Genomic DNA, 15812 nt, shown 5'->3' with positions numbered 1-15812 from the left:
AACGTAATGGTCTTGGCACTAAAGTGAATATATGAAAAATTGCATAATTCATCTTAGTTAATTCATTAAGCGCAATACAAAATATTCTGAGGAGCGCCACATGATGGCGAACAATGCATCGTTGGTTTCAGCTGGCTGCGGTGTACCGCTTTTTTCAAATCCTTGGTTCAAGTTACGTGAAACACCCTGCATATTTTTCAAACGGAGTATTGTCAGCGCGAAATCATTCTACTTTACGCACGAAACTACGCGCAAAAAACAAGACCAAAATTAGCAATTTCTTGAAGTAACCTCTGTGTCAACTGGAAGAAAGGTAATGATGGAGACCTGAAGTTAATTAGGGTCCCAGACGAGCTTGAGAAGCTCAAAGAGCAAAGGGAAGAAAACAAAAATTTTATTTTGCCCCGACGTACGTAGCTCTCCAAAACTGAGCGAGTAGCAGAAGGTACCTGTGCAAACCCATTACAAAAAAGTTAAATGCTACGGTATACAGCGTTTAATGTCTGAAAGCTAAACCTGAGCTATCGGAGACACCGTAGTGGAGGACTCCATACCATTTTCGGCAATCGTGGGTCCTTTAACGTGCACTGACATTCGCACAACACACGGACAATTTAGGCATTTAGTGCTTCCAGTTTCCGTTCTGGACAAACTAGCGAACATCGTCTACGCACAGCAGCGCACAGGACAGAGAACATGAGCTAGAACTTTTAGAACCTTAAGCGAACATTTCGATCCTCCCGCTGATCTCGTAACAGGCGCGCCGCGAGTGGAAGCACGCTGTGCGGACCCATGAGAGCGCCAAGGGAGCTGAAGGTCTACTGGACCGCAGAAAAATCTGTCGCGATCAGACCTTGCAGTCGGCATTCGGCCTTATGTGTTGCTCTCAATCACCGCTGCGTTTTGTTGATTAATTTAAGTTTATGAAGAGCAATGCCACAGGCCTTGGAGCATTATGCCTATCCATCATAACATAGCGCCCTCCCGCTCATCTTCTACCTCTCTGAGCCTCCTCACCACGAATGCCCTGGCACCGTCCCTGTGCGGCCCTTCGAAGGTGTCGCTTGACGGTGGGGGTGCCGTCCCAAAATATGCTACGCCGTGACTGCCATACATTTCATGCTCCCTCCACTTTCGACGACGATATAGGCTACACTTTTTTATATATATTTCGCCACCATCGAAATGCAGCCGCTGGAGTGAACGTAAAAAGAAAGAAACGGCAAGGGGGCCAATTCATGGTAACTTTTGAATACGATGAAATATATCTAATTTAATCACTTCGCATTTTCCGTAACTGGTAACGGTTGGCAATCGTTGCGTATGCTGTTCCGATGCTGCAAATACATTCTAGCTTCCGTACGCACTGTAAAAAACCCAATAAACTGAATTCAAAACTGAAAGTAAAACTGAAAGTGAAACTACATTTCCGCCGCTAGGCGGCCATCGGTACCGTCGGGCCTTTGTTGATTTTTTCCTGCCTCTTGTGTACGGTGTGGCGTCGGTCGTGGTGTGCGGATTTCAGCAGTTGACGTGAACTGCGTTTTCGACCGCGTTTTTCGAGGTACCGCGTTGAACTGAAGTGTTTTTTGTTCATATATAACTGGAGTAGTGCGTAGGTTCGTTCACTGCTGTCCAAGTACTCGTATCTCACGTATCGGAACAGAAGCACCCTTTGGAGGCTCTGCCGAATGCGTTTCTTTGTTGTAGATTGGCAGAAAGGCCGGCGCTCGCTCACGTTTTAAAGGTTTGATATCAGAAATCACGGGCGAAGTTATAATGTGCGCGTGTTTATGCACCAGAATGCATTTTGTAATGTAGAAACGTCCTGAAGTCGGCTTTAATGAAAAACTAGCGTTGCCGTGACTTGGAGACGTACTTCATCAGCTCGGCACGACTACACACCTGCCTCGAATGGTAAGCAATACTATGTCTTCATGCATGCTGGTGTGCATTATTCAAAGCATATTTTATGGAAGAGCGGCCTCAAGACTTGCCGCTTCTAGTACCAAAGTGCCAAGATCTGCAGACAGGCAGCTCTTTCCATGTATCCAGGAAGAGAAGCAGCACTGAACAGAGTTCGCCGAGAATGATTCTACTCAGAGCTGTTTTTGTTTTGACGAAACGAATGTTGCAGAGTACTGCCTCATGCTACTTAAGAGCTCTAGTATGTGTGTTCTGTCAAATTTAAAGCCGTTTAACGCTATTTCGTCAAATTCCTTGTCCTACGGTTTATCTGCACGTGGTAATTTTTCCGCCCGTGCGTAAGGTCTATTCCGTATCTGTGCGTAAAATGCGTTGCGTCAGCGTGACGTCTGAGATAAGCTTTCAATTTTGTGTGCTGCAGGCGCTGACCACTGATCGTTTGTGCATCAGGCCATGTTTTTGCATAAATTTGTTGACGCTGCTATCTATTTTGGTTTTTAATTGTTTTTAGAACGGCATCCAGATTAAAGAATCCAGTGCTGTGCCAGCTAGGTATATTTAGCTTGCTTTTTCAAGTTTTTAAAAGCTTCATTGTTTGGCCGTAGTAACCTAATTTCTGAATTTTGGCGGCCTCTAATCGTGATGGTATTAAATGGATGTCTGCAGGGGAAACATCTACATCCACATGGGAGTCCACAGCCACAGCTTGCACCTTGTTGCCGCTGGGAAATATTCACGAGCAGTATGGAAGCAAAGGTGTGTTTTAGTTCTTGCTGCAAGCTTCTTTTTATGTTGTATGCTAGGTTCTTTTTTGGGCCATTTTCCCTTCTTTCCTTCATCAGGCTGCTTCATGAAACAGGGTACATAGCCTAACCATAATCAAGGGTTCGACAGAATCCTGTCTGGCGAGGGAGAGGCATAGTGGTGAAATAAAACGTACACTCGCCAAAAGATGGTTTATAAAAAAACTTAGTTTGACGTTTTGGGACCCGTACGTTTCCCCGGAGTGGTGTACAAAATCCCCTGCAAAAACTGCGATGCATCATACATTGGCGAATCAGGCGATTTCAGAAGAAGATTAAGAGAACATAAAAACGACGTCAACAAATGTCGCACCTCATCGAACCCGCTGGCAGAGCATGCTCAAGAAAAGAACCACACCATTGACTGGGAGAACGCCACAATATTAGATACCATGAAACCCACATCGTCACAACTGCTTTTAGAATCTTTTTATATACAGACCACGGATCATGTCATCAACAGGACGAAGGGTAATCTCCCGGATAACTACGCCCACTCACTGCGTTGTCAAGTGCGCATATAAGAAGCGGTCCATTCCGTCCATCATTCATTGTGAACAAGGGAACCGTACGGGTCCCGAAAGGTCAAACTAAGTTTTTTTTTTATAAACCATCTTTTGGCGAGTGTACGTTTTATTTCACCACCATAGCCTAACCATGCCCTCATTTATTTGTACATCCTTGCTAGTTCGTTGTCAGCATGGGGTTATTGCAAACCAGTTTGAGTGTCGTTAAACGTAGTTTTCTTGTCATCATCATCATCCTGATTACACCCACTGCAGGGCAAAGGCAGTCCTTTGCCAGCTGCGGCTACCATATCCCTGCGAACTTGGTACTAGCATTTGGTGATAAAAAGTGCGCTACCACATAATGTCTTAATCTCCTCCTCTCAAAAAGTATGTGTTCACAAGCAGGAGAAGTACACAGTCCTGTATACTTCTGCTTGTGAACGCGTCCTTTCCACGAGTGTATCACAATTTGAAAAGAATAGGAGCTAGGCCTGGTGTGCGAGTAGTATTCTCTGCTCCAAGCAAATTGCAATGTCTCCGCAAGAGTGTCAACCGTGAAGGGTTGCCACCTGCAGAATGCGAAAAGAACCGAGAATTCTCTTATGTACAAGTGCCCCAAAAATGTGGCGCACAGAAGTGAGCTATCCCGCGGAACGTGCTCTATCAGTCAAACAGGACATGTCTAAACGACTGTCTGAGCGAACACAAGAGCCCCTCAAAACCACCTCCTGAAAGCAATATGGTCAAATATTGGCTGTCGTGTGAAAACTGCACCTCTGCTTTCAGCCGTACAACCATACTGTACACGCATAAGGACCAGCACACGCGGGAGATTGTTGTTGATGCGTTTTATCCGTCAGGAGCAAGACAAATGCATCTGCAAACATTCTGTTGTGCTCAGATGCAAAGAACTGTACTTCGTCTCACAAGATGTTTGCAGCACTACGGAAGGTAGAGCTCTCTCGTCCAATCAGGACTGCAGAAACGCAGAAAATAGTCCCTCGAATATTTGAGGAGCGTATGACTATTAATCAAAACAATAAGCATTGCAACTTAAAACATGGTTTGGACAGGTATATTTAAATGGTAGGGAGTGTTTCAATTACTGGTGATATTACCCGACAAAGCCCGTACGGACACAGCTCTGCGGAGGCCTGCTGCGAGGTAGTGATGCGTTGCCACTTTCCAACATGGCGTCGGTCGAGTCTGTTGTGTCTCCTGTGTGCTCTACATCGACAGTGCGCTATTTCCCCAAGCAGGCGAAGCAGGTGGCTTCGCGACAACAGAGGAACTGATCAGAACAGGTTGCGACAAAAAAAAAAAAAAGTGGGGCTAGTCCCTTTGGAACGGGCGTCCGCCTGTCCAAAAACAAACCAAAATAGAATAAAAAGACATCAAGTGCCACCTGCTAGAGGTAGAAAGAAGCCACCTGGACATCAGGTGGATTGAGCCACAGGCGCGTAGGAACACACTAATTTAGTGCGCGCCATCCTGATTGGACGAGAGAGCTCTACCTTTCGTAGTGCTGCAAACATCTTGTGAGACGGAGTATAGGCTACCTCAGCAGCTTAGACGGCAGGGTAACAGTTTCTTCTACATTTTTAAACATTTTTTTTTGTTTTTATTCACCAGCATTTTTGCCTTTCGCAGTCAATCTTTAATGCAGTGCCACATGTTTTGCAAGCTGGCAAACTGTCGCGAAAAAAAATGTTGTTTATGCTCTTTTTTCACCTGTTTATTGTGTGGCAGCAATTAAGATCGTCAGTCTTGAGTCAGCGCCTAGTCTGTCTTGTTCTTTCATACCATTATAGTCATGCTGTGCCCTTCATGCTGACAAACATGTGCCGACTAGCTCAAGAAAGTAACCTTTTACATTGTGGAGCCATTTTACCCATTGCATTCGCATGGTTTGAATGAATGACCATTCAGGTTGCTATTGCATATTTTTGGAACCGAACAAGCTTAAATTTTGCAAGCTTACCAAACTCTTAGGATGCTTATGTTTGTTATTACCTGCATTAAGTCTCCTTTCCTGCTCACGTCTACAGAGGGCAAAATGCTAGACTCATTATATTGCGGGGACTATATTTGGTAGACTGGCAGGAACGATACCACCATCCAAGTGCGTAGGGGAGTGGGAGTTCTCAGTGTCACGGTTATACATCTGCACAATGTAAAGATTCAGATTGGTGTCCTCTTTGTAACTTGTAATTGTAATTTTTCTAGTGTTACAGAAGCCTCTTACAGCCCAGCCAATTTATTGACCTATATGGAAGCTGCTACATGCCTGGTGATAAGTAGGCTGTGTATTGTGTTGCTGTGCAATACTCAATAAGGTGATTCCACGCCATGTTATCCAGACTTTTGTACTCGACTGCACTTAATTTCCTACAGAAACAAAAAAATCATGGCTTATTTTATTACCATGACAAAGATTTTTAAAGCATGTTCTTGGCAGAAAAAAAGAAGTTTCGTGTTGTGGCCACAGTCTTATGTTTACAAGCAATAGCAAAGCTAAGTCTTACAAAAAACTTGTTAAAAATAAACACTTTATGCATGACTGAAACTTTTTCATATAAATAAAGGATGTGCTTTCATGAAAGAAGGTACAAAAATATTGGAAATTGATATTTTTTATTCAATTTATGTTCTCATAACAGTCATTTCAACTATTTTTCTGGGTTATCCAAAAGGCAAAGAATGTGATAAAAGTGTTTCAGAGATGAAAAAAATGCAAGGCATGTCAGTCAGCTGAAAAAAAATATTTTTGAGGCATATTCAGCCGCCAGTGGCTCAGTGAGGTTGGCCTCATTTATTTTCTAATGGCTGTGACATTTCTAAAATTTTAATTGGAGCAATTTTCGTTTTAGGCGTGAAAATAATTTCGCAATTTGAGTCTCTACCTTCAACCCCAGCATTGCTGGCTGCTTGCTCGACACTGCGGTGCACGCTAGAGCCGGCATCAAGGAGACACAAAGCTTCGCTGCACGGTGCTCCATGTGGATGCTCCTCAAATTTTGGTTTTGACGTGTCTGCTGGCATGTTCGCTCACATTTTGTCAGTTTGAACTCGAGCATGACTTATGTCCAGCGTGCACCATTGAGAGAGATAAAAAAGGCTTGATGTGGTGAAAAATGCTTATTTTAATGGTAGCACTCTTGTAAACGGCCTAGTGAGTTCACCTTTGTTTTCTTGAATCATTTGTTGGAGCACCCAGATAGCTACGACACTCTTAATGGTTTTCTCCGCCGATGTAAACAGCTTATAGAGGATCAGTATTTAACCTTTCTATGACCTCTGAATGCTTTCTGTTGCTGCAGGGGGCCTCACACTTCCACCAATGCCGTCATAAGCGCTCTTCCCATGTGATCAGGTGAAAAAGTCCATTCCACTGAAAAGTTTAAGTAATTTTCATGGTAGTAGAGGTTTTAACTCTGATTGGTCATACCACAAACAGTGCTTCCCTGTGTCGAGGAACGAGAGCCGTTCTGCCATGTGGCCCCTTCATTTTTACTTTTTGTAAATCTATCCTTCAGCAGATTTCTTTATTGCCGAAGCTGCTGGTATCGAAGACCAGCACACCATTGTATTCGTGCAGCGGAGTGCTGGTTTTGTGTAATTTACAGCTGGTGGCAAATTTACAGCACTGAGCAGTGTCGATGTTGAACGCAGGGACTCAACTTGTAAGATTGTTTTCTCGCTTAAAAAAAAAAAGAGCCCCAAATAAACTAAAAATAAATGCCATTAAATAGTACTGTTTAAATTTCTATCTTTCATAATTTAATTAAGATCACCTCATTATGTAGTAGACTACTCAATATGTCACAAAAAGCAAATTCTCTCGACTTTAGAATCCTTTCGCTGTCTTGCCTTACATGTTTTGCTCTCTGAAACATTTTTATCACATTTGCCTTCTCGACAGCTTAGAAAATAGAATAACTACTGTGAGAACATGAAATTTGATAAAAGATTTCAAATTTTTATATTTTGTACTTATTACATGTTTTATTTAAAACAAAATAAGTTCAATTTACTGCATTGGATATGGAATACCTTTAATTTATATAACAGAAACTTCATAGTCCTGCGTAAGAACGTTTCTTTTTACAAATTTTTTTGCAAGGTTAGGTTTGGCTATCACTTTCAAACATGAAATGGCGGCCACGACGGGAAAAAATTACTCCGCCTAAAACAAGCTGGGATAATGTTTGCCTAGGTAATGCAATAAGCCATGAATTTTTTTAAAGAAATAGAAGATTCAGTGCTAAGCCTGGAACAGTTGGCATGGAATGACCCAATGGCATATAAATGCCAACTGTGCGCTGATTTGAAGAAGCCTTTATAATATTTTTGTAGCTCAATTAATATTGCAGTGTAGGTTGAATGCAATTTTTTCTGCTTGCATAATTGGAATGGTTCCATATCATGCCGTTTATTTCGCATCTTGTATGCAAACTTGTATTGCATTGCCAATATTTTTTGCTGCTAGCATTCACCCCATATGAATACTGCTGCTCCTGAGCAGCATACTCAACTGATCCACTGGAATGGTATCACTGTGTGTACCTTTGGTAAATTTCTGGGAAAAATGTATTCATTCACCTGGCTGCTTCATAGTTTCATGTTTAATATGTAATGACAGATGAAATGCGGATCTGTCCTAAGGATGAATGTGGCCATTTGTTAACACCATTTTACAGTAGTGATATTTGGAAGATGATCAATTCTATTTATCTACTTTGTACTTTTGTTCACTACATGGTGCATGTATGCCTCTAAGGAAGGAAACGCGAACCAGAAAGGAAACAGCTTGGAACCCCTTGTGGTGTTTTTCCAGATGTAGACTTCATCTCTTAATGTGTGATAGTATATTAGTCTAGGCAAAGCAGCGTGCAGGGTAACAGGGCACTGACAGGAACACACAGGTACTGCGCTGACTAACAATTGAGGAATTTATCGCTTTGCTCACTATAAATACAGGAAATATGATCCAAAATACAAAAGAAGGAAAGTCATGGAATCATCATTTGGTCAAATCTGTTGGGCTTATTTATCCAGATAGTCAATTTCTTTTTTCGTTGGCGTTAGTGATGATGTGCTTCCATAGGTTGAACAATTCTTATGTGTCATGCACGTCTCTTATATCTCGGCATGAGCTGTTAATTATATTTCCTAAGAATTTTACATCATCGAAAGTGGGGGGTGCACTCACAGTTCGACACATGTCTTGCTAGTTTGCTACTGTATCCTGTCTCAGTATTGCCGACTTGTTCTATTAGACAAATGTTGACACGCTGACCTTATTTCCCAACATACGATGCTCCGCATGAGAGAGGGATCTCGTAAGCGAAGCCATAGTCGCATGTTGTGAATTTGTTTCGGTGCTTCATCTTGTGTTGGCGCGTTGCATACTACGTTCAGCTACTTTCTGCAAAAAAAGCAAATGAATCCATCACAAAGAACTTCCGCAAGCTGCAAAAGAAGGTTAAGCGCCAAACAGGGAAGAACGAAACCTAAAAACTTGTGTAAAGCCAACAACTTGTCCAAATTAGTGCTGGCTATGACGAAAAGTGATGGCCTATGCCTGAATGCCTTCGCTATTGCAAAAACACGGAACAATAACTGGCCTTTCAGAGTAATTGTCGCTGAACTAGGATCAAGGCAGCAACCCTTAGGGCAGTATCTGCAAGAATTGCTCTCCTTGTTCACCGTGGGAGACCTCTTCCTGGTGAAGAAGCCAGAAGTGTCCGCATTCCTCTCGAACAGCTGTACAGAAGAATTGTCATCTCATTCTGATCAAGGACTTAGACTGCACGCTGCTAAATGCTGCCTTGTTTGAGATGATAAGAGAAGGCATTAATTCAGTGGGAGCAGTACAATTCCAGAACCTGTGCAGAATTAATGCGGATAGATTCCTCGAGTTGCTAACCATCTACTTCCGTTCTACCTATGTAAAGTTTAATGATGTGTGCATACAGTGGCAGGGAGTATGCACCAGTTCCAGTGTTGCACTAATTCTCATTGTGCAGCTAGCCTGTAAAGATAGCCAACTATTAAAAAGCTGTGCATGGCGCCAGTTTGATAATGACCTTCCGATTTGTGGACGACTTCTTAGTAACCCACAAGCTTCATTACCAAGGGTAACACAAAGTCATTGTTGACATCTTCAAGACCTTCTCCAAAGTTCTTGCTAACTTTGAGCTGACCAAAGAAATGCCACTGGAGGTACAGCTTCCCGATCTATGGCTGTACTTTGTAGAGACCCATATGTGCTTGCGTTACTTCCCAAGGTCGAAAAAAAGGCTGTTGCTACTGGCGCACTGAAAAATATCCTAAATAGCTCGTGTATTGACCGTCAGCAAGAATTCCTTGAGGCCCACCTGACATGGCTACCTGAAGCTGATTTCCCAGATGACCTCATCTGCAGCCTTGGCTTCAGGATAAAGAAATTTGCCTGTCTACCTGTAAAAGGCTTCAGAAAGAACGGAACGTAGCTGTCATAGCATATTACTATGGGGTTTAGCTCAGCAGCAGGCGCGACGGGTTGCACTCAGAAGGCACCCCAAACCAAGTCACTCCAAGCGCTAGCTGCAGCGTGCCTGTTGTCGTCAACTGCCCAGTGTCAAAACAACGTCCTCTTCGCCTTGCAACTTGCACTGTAGCACTACCCCCTCCGCCTCGCGGAAAGAAGCACAGCCCCTGGGCGCCCTAAGGTGGTGTGAATGGTAGGGCTTAAGACAGGTGACGTGCACGAGCTTTGTGGAGTGGGCCGGGGGAACAGTGCGGGAGTGCAGGGACGTGATTTCATAGGTCACATTGCTCAGTTGCCTGAAGAGAAGACGCGGTAAGGACCCACGTAACGAGGCAGCAGCTTCTCACCCAGGCCCACATGGTGCGCAGGGAGCCAGGGGAGTACGTGGAAGCCGGGAGGGTAGTGGGCAACACGGTGATTAAGGTCATAGGTGCATGGTATCAGCCACGCACTAAAGAAAGTGGTCAGGCAGGCTGGTGTGAACTTAGTATGCAACACGCCCAGCTAGGGTGCTTGAAAGACAGCCTGGTATAAAAGAAGGCTGTCAAATCCGCAGCATGTGACAGTGACTTAGGCACCTTGTTTACTAAGTTCACACCAGCTCGCCTTACCACTTTCTCTTGCGCGTGGCTGATACCATGCACATATGCCGTCACAGCTAACTTCCATTCTTTCTGAAGTCTCGTTGGGGTGGATCAGCAAATTTTTTTCATTATCTTCAAGCCAAGGCTGCAGACGAGGTCATCCGGGAAACCAGCTTCAGGTAACTATGTCAGTTGGGCCTCAACGCTTTCCTACTGACAGTCAATACACAATCCGTTTGAGACATTTTTTAGTGTGCCAGTAGCAACAGTCTTTTTTTCGACTGTGGGACATAACACCAGTACATATGGGCCTCTGATGTGCAGCCATAAATCGAGAAGCTGTACCTCCAGCAAGGACTTCGGAGAAGGTCTTGAATATGTGAACAATGCCGTTGTGTTGCCCTTGTTTATGAAGCTTGTGGATTACTAGGAAGTCGTCCAAAAATTGGGAGGTCATTATCAAATTGGTGATAAGCAAAGCTTTTTAATAGTTCGCTATCTTGACAGGTTAGCAGGACAATGAGAATTAGTGCAACGCAGGAACTGGTGCATAATCCTTGCCACTGTATGTGCAGATAATTAAACTAAAATAACAGATGGTTAGCAACTCGAGGAATCTATCAGCATTAATTCTGCATTGGTTCTGGAATCATGCTGCTCCCATTGAATCAATGCCTTCTCTTACCGTCTCAAACAAGGTGGAATGTGGCAGCGTGTAATGTTAGTCCTTGATGACAATGAGAAGACACTCCTTCTGGACGGCTGTTCAAGAGGAATGCGGACACTTCTGGCTTCTTTACCAGGAAAAGGTCTTCCATGGTGAGCTAGGAGAGCAATTCTTGCAGATACTGCCCTAAGGGTTGCTGCCACGATCCTTGTTCAGAGACAATTACTCTGAAAGGCCAGTTATCGTTCCTTGTTTTTGCCATAAAGAAGGCATTCAGGCATAGGCCCTCACTCTTCTTCACAACCAGCCCTACTTTGGTCAAGTTGTTGGCTTGACCTTCTTTTGCAGCTTGTGGAAGTTCTTTGCAGTGGCTTCATTTGCTTTTTCACAGAAAGTAGCTGAATGTAGTATGCAATGCTCCTAGCAAAGGTGCTTCAAAAACAGCCCAGCATAAGACGAAGCACAGAAACAAATTCACGACATGCGACAGTGGCTTAGTTTACAAGATCTATCCGCCACGCGGAGCGTCCTGTGTTGGGAAATAAGCTCAGCATGTTAACATTTATGTAATGCAACATGTCGGCAATGCTGAGAAAGGATATCGTAGCAAGCTACCGAGACACATATCGGACTGTGAGTGTGTATCACACTTTCGACAATGTAAAATTCTGAGGAAATGTAAGAGATGTGTATGGTACATAAGAATTGTTCAACCTGTTTAAGCACATCATCGCTAACTCTAAGGAAAAAGAAATTGACTACCTGGATAAATAATCATGACAGATTTGACAAAATGACGATTCCATGACTTTCCTTCTTTGTAATTTGGATGATGCTTTCTGTATTCATTGCAAACTAAACAATAAATTCCTCAGTTATCACTGCACCTGTCTTGTCTGTGTCCTGTTATCCGGCGTGGTTTTGCAAAGATTCATGCACCAACTGGCCCAGCTCCTTTTCTTGTAGTTTAGTGGCCTTGTGCAAATCTTTCTTGATGGATTTTTGAGTTTACTGGCTGCAGACATGGGAGATATGTTAACTTAGCACTGTTGCCTGCCTTTCAAGATGTCACTTGCTTGATATATTAATGAATGCATGCTTTGCATTAGTTGCAGCTGACCACTCTCATGGAAGGGGTTGTGTTGCTGACTTTGATCAGATACTGTGCTTTCTGTTGTTACAGTGAATTTTGCACATTACTTGTTGTTCGGTTTACTGTAAAGCATTTTCAAGTGCGCTATTTTCGTCTTTGTTGTCATGGTGTTCTGTGCCTTTTATAGTCAGTTTACCCTCCATACAGGCCAGTGGTTTGCACTAGCTTGTAGCAGTTCGTGCAGAATTAATTGCACGACCTGACCACCTTCGTTCTATTTCATAGCATCTAGCTTTTTAGCTAAAACATTGTTTGTATAATGCCGTTTAGAGCTATTTTTTCTAAACCACAGTGGCCTCTTTGGAATGTTTCAAAAAATAACAGCTGGTGCTTGCTCGCCACATGGGCAGATTTTCTTCTTTCTGTTAGCGTTAGCATGCATAATAAAACACATTGTTAATGAGCAATATGTTGGAATTTATCAGCAACATTGAACAGTGTAAACTGGTATGAAATATTTTACTGTTTTTGTCTAAAATGCAGACTCGCACCATGTATGCTGTTCACCGAAGACAATCCTGAGGTGGCGAGAACCTGTTCGTCGAGGGAGGATGGCTACTCAGCAGGCTTACCACTGCGGCTCACTCCACAACTGCGCCATAATGTCAGGAATATGGGTGTTCAGCATAAGTTGCCTTAAGTTTGCTTTTTGCTTATTCCTGGGAGTTAGCGTCACAGTTCAAGCCTTCTTCAGGCTGGTATATAAGGCTGCACAAGCATGAATTTTTCATTCTGTTTGCTCTGAAAAATTTGGGAGGTAGAGTAAGTGCTATGGAACCTTATTCTTGCAGCACCATAAGCCCAATAAAAGCAGGTATGGTGCTGTTGTACCTTAAAATTTTTAGTTCTTTGAATGGCAGTAAGGAATTCATTGGAGAAGCTTCTTGTGCCTTGTTTTATGGATGTGTTTTGTTCTAATAAAAATTTTCCACATTTCTGCAGTTTTGTGATTTGTTTGTCAATAAACGTTTTTCTTAGGTGCACACCGCCTGTTTACTGCTATGAAGAGCTCCAGTAATACAGGTATATTGCATTACTTAGGCATTATAATGGTAAATTTAAAGAACGCTTAAGAAAAGTAATAAAAGTGGGGACAAATTATGAACCCATTGCATGCTTTTTTCCTGAAGGGTGTAGGGGTGTAAGAAGCGTAAAACGCCTGTGGCTCGGTGGTAAAGTGTGTGATACACCTCAGCACCTTTGGGTCAAATTTTATCATTTTCGGGCTGGTTCTTTCCTGAAACACCCCACCTTAAAGATGTATTCAAGTCACAAAACTCCTTTCTGGGCCGGGTGCAAGGGTGCGAGTTATAGACACCTGGAAACTCCTTTACAGGTGTTTTATTTTTTACAGTGTTCCCCGACTGTTTTGCATCAACTTCCAAGGTGCGACAGACGCCGCTTACCAAGCACCGAATTATCGCTGCTGACGACCGAAGACCACTATGTCAGCGCCCTTATCGTGTGTCTTCAAAAGAACGTGACGCCATCCGCCGCCAAGTTACACAAATGCAGGACGACGTCATACAACCGCCCACGAGCCCCTGGGTATCGCCTGTTGTCCTCGTCCCGAAGAAAGATGGCACCCTTAGGTTCTTCGTGGATTACAGGCGCCTCAATAACGTCACGAAAAAGGATGTTTACCCTCTGCCGCGCATTCATGATTCCCTAGACCGCCTGCGCCATGCCACCTACTGTTCGTCCCTTGGCCTCCGCAGTGGGTATTGGCAAATAGAGGTGGACGAACGCGACCGAGGGAAGACCGCCTTTATTACCCCTGACGGTGTATACGAGTTTCAGGTGCTTCCTTTTGGCTTGTGCTCGGCCCCTGCCACATTCCAACGAATGATGGACACCGTGCTGTCCGGCCTGAAGTGGCAGTCGTGCCTCGTATATCTCGACGATGTCGTGATCTTCTCTGACACTTCCGATGAGCACCTGAAACGTTTTCGAGGCCATACGTTCCGCTGGTCTCTCTCTCAAACCGGGAAAATGTGACTTTGCGTTTGTCACTAAATTCGGCGCATTTTGGAAACAAACAAAGAAAAACCGCCGCGCGCACGGCGTCTCGCCGGCGCGAGCCCAACGGGAGAGAGGGAAAGCCCCCACCGAGCGCGTGCCTCTCTCTCCACCGCCACAGCGTGCGCCGAAGGAATGAGTCATCCACGCCGAATTCTCTGGAACATACGAGTTGCTTCTGCAGCTGACGGGGGGAAAGGGCGTAGCCTCGCGTGCACTAAGACACGTCCCCTTCGCCCGTCGGCGACGGCGCCACTCAAGAACACGCTCGAAACTTCGAGATGCGACCCCCGACCTCTGACCAATGGGGACGCGCGGCCAGTGAGAAGAGGGAAGGGAGACAGCACTGCAAATGCTGCGTGTATGTGCGCGCCTACTCTGGCGCGTTGAACAAACAGACGTGGAAGCGAGCCTATAAAAGAGGACGTTGACCGCTATCAGTCAGTCCGGACCGCCGTTTAAGCTTCATCGAAGCGCGCCCGTTCGACTCCCGGGAAAACACCACTCGGCCAGCATCGGACCAACGAGGCAACGGTCGCCAGTCTGCGGGACGGCATCGTCGTGGAACTCTGGTCGTCGGACTGCCGCAGTGCCCGGTGAACAAATTGTGTTTTGTTTGTTTACCTCTCTCTCTTGTGTTAGTGCACTTTAGGTGCAATATTGCCTCGGTATTGTATTCTCTCTCGAGTTTAACATTGCACGAGTTGCATTGTTTCGTTAATCACTTTGTATGTGTCTGTACTAGTGACTGTGAAATCCTCTGTATCGTCTCTTTGCTGTATAAACTTTGTTTTGTTTTGTAAACCTCTGGCTCCGACCCATTCTCTGGCTTGCGACCAGCGAAAGCTGGGCACCGAACGCCCAAAAGCATCTTGTCACTTGGTAGCGGGTCTCCGCTGAGTTTGCCACGCTGAGTCGAGGGCATCTCCTTTGAGTCCGAGACCGCTACCCCCACACGCTCTAAGGGTGTCTGGGAGCTTCCCACGTAAAAGTGCGCGAAGTCTGGGTGACAGCGTTTCATGAGCTGAATTTTCTTGGTCACATTGTCAGCGCTCGAGGCGTTAGTCCAGACCCCGAAAAGACGGCCGCCGCAGCTGCCTTCCCCAAGCCCACAGACAAACGGAGCCTACGTCGTTCCTTGGACCTCTGCGCCTCCTATCGCCAGATTGTTCATAATTTCTCCAAGCTAGCTGAGCCTCAGACCCGCCTGACGAAAGACGCTGAACTCTTCTTCTGGGGCCAGGACCAAAAAAGACGCTTCACGGAACTCAAGTCCCGTCTCCAATGTACGCGTGTACTTGGCCACTTCGACAAGGAGGCCGACACGGAACTACACACTGATGCCAGTAATGTTGGTCTCGGTGCGCTTCTTGTTCAGTGGCAAGATGGCCTAGAACGCGTGATTGCTTACGCCAGTCGCACTTTGTCCCGTTCGGAAGTCAACTATTTCACCACAGAAAAGGAATGTTTGGCTGTGCTGTGGGCCGTTTCGAAATTTCGTCCGTACTTGTATGGCCGCCCATTTCGGGTTGTGAGCGATCATCATTCACAGTGTTGGCTGGCGAATCTGAAAGATCCCTCGTGGCGGCTTGCTCGATGGAGCCTTCGGTGGAGCAAGG

The 15812-nt window shown here is 44.8% G+C and overlaps 1 long non-coding RNA gene across 1 annotated transcript; it reads left to right on the top strand.

Annotated features, from left to right (window-relative positions):
• Window positions 1-1473: 1473 nt before the first annotated feature.
• LOC149325437 (uncharacterized) lies at window positions 1474-13111 on the top strand. Its single transcript, XR_016286191.1, has 3 exons — window positions 1474-1917; window positions 2593-2682; window positions 12658-13111. It is a non-coding gene; the product is annotated as an uncharacterized LOC149325437 (long non-coding RNA).
• Window positions 13112-15812: the final 2701 nt, after the last annotated feature.

This window comes from Amblyomma mixtum, chromosome 10 (genome assembly GCF_055824585.1).
Source record: "Amblyomma mixtum isolate Tamu chromosome 10, ASM5582458v1, whole genome shotgun sequence".
Classification (NCBI taxonomy): Eukaryota; Metazoa; Arthropoda; class Arachnida; order Ixodida; family Ixodidae; genus Amblyomma; species Amblyomma mixtum.
Note: the sequence above shows the minus strand (reverse complement) of the source record. Positions and strands in the feature narration are given on the sequence as shown.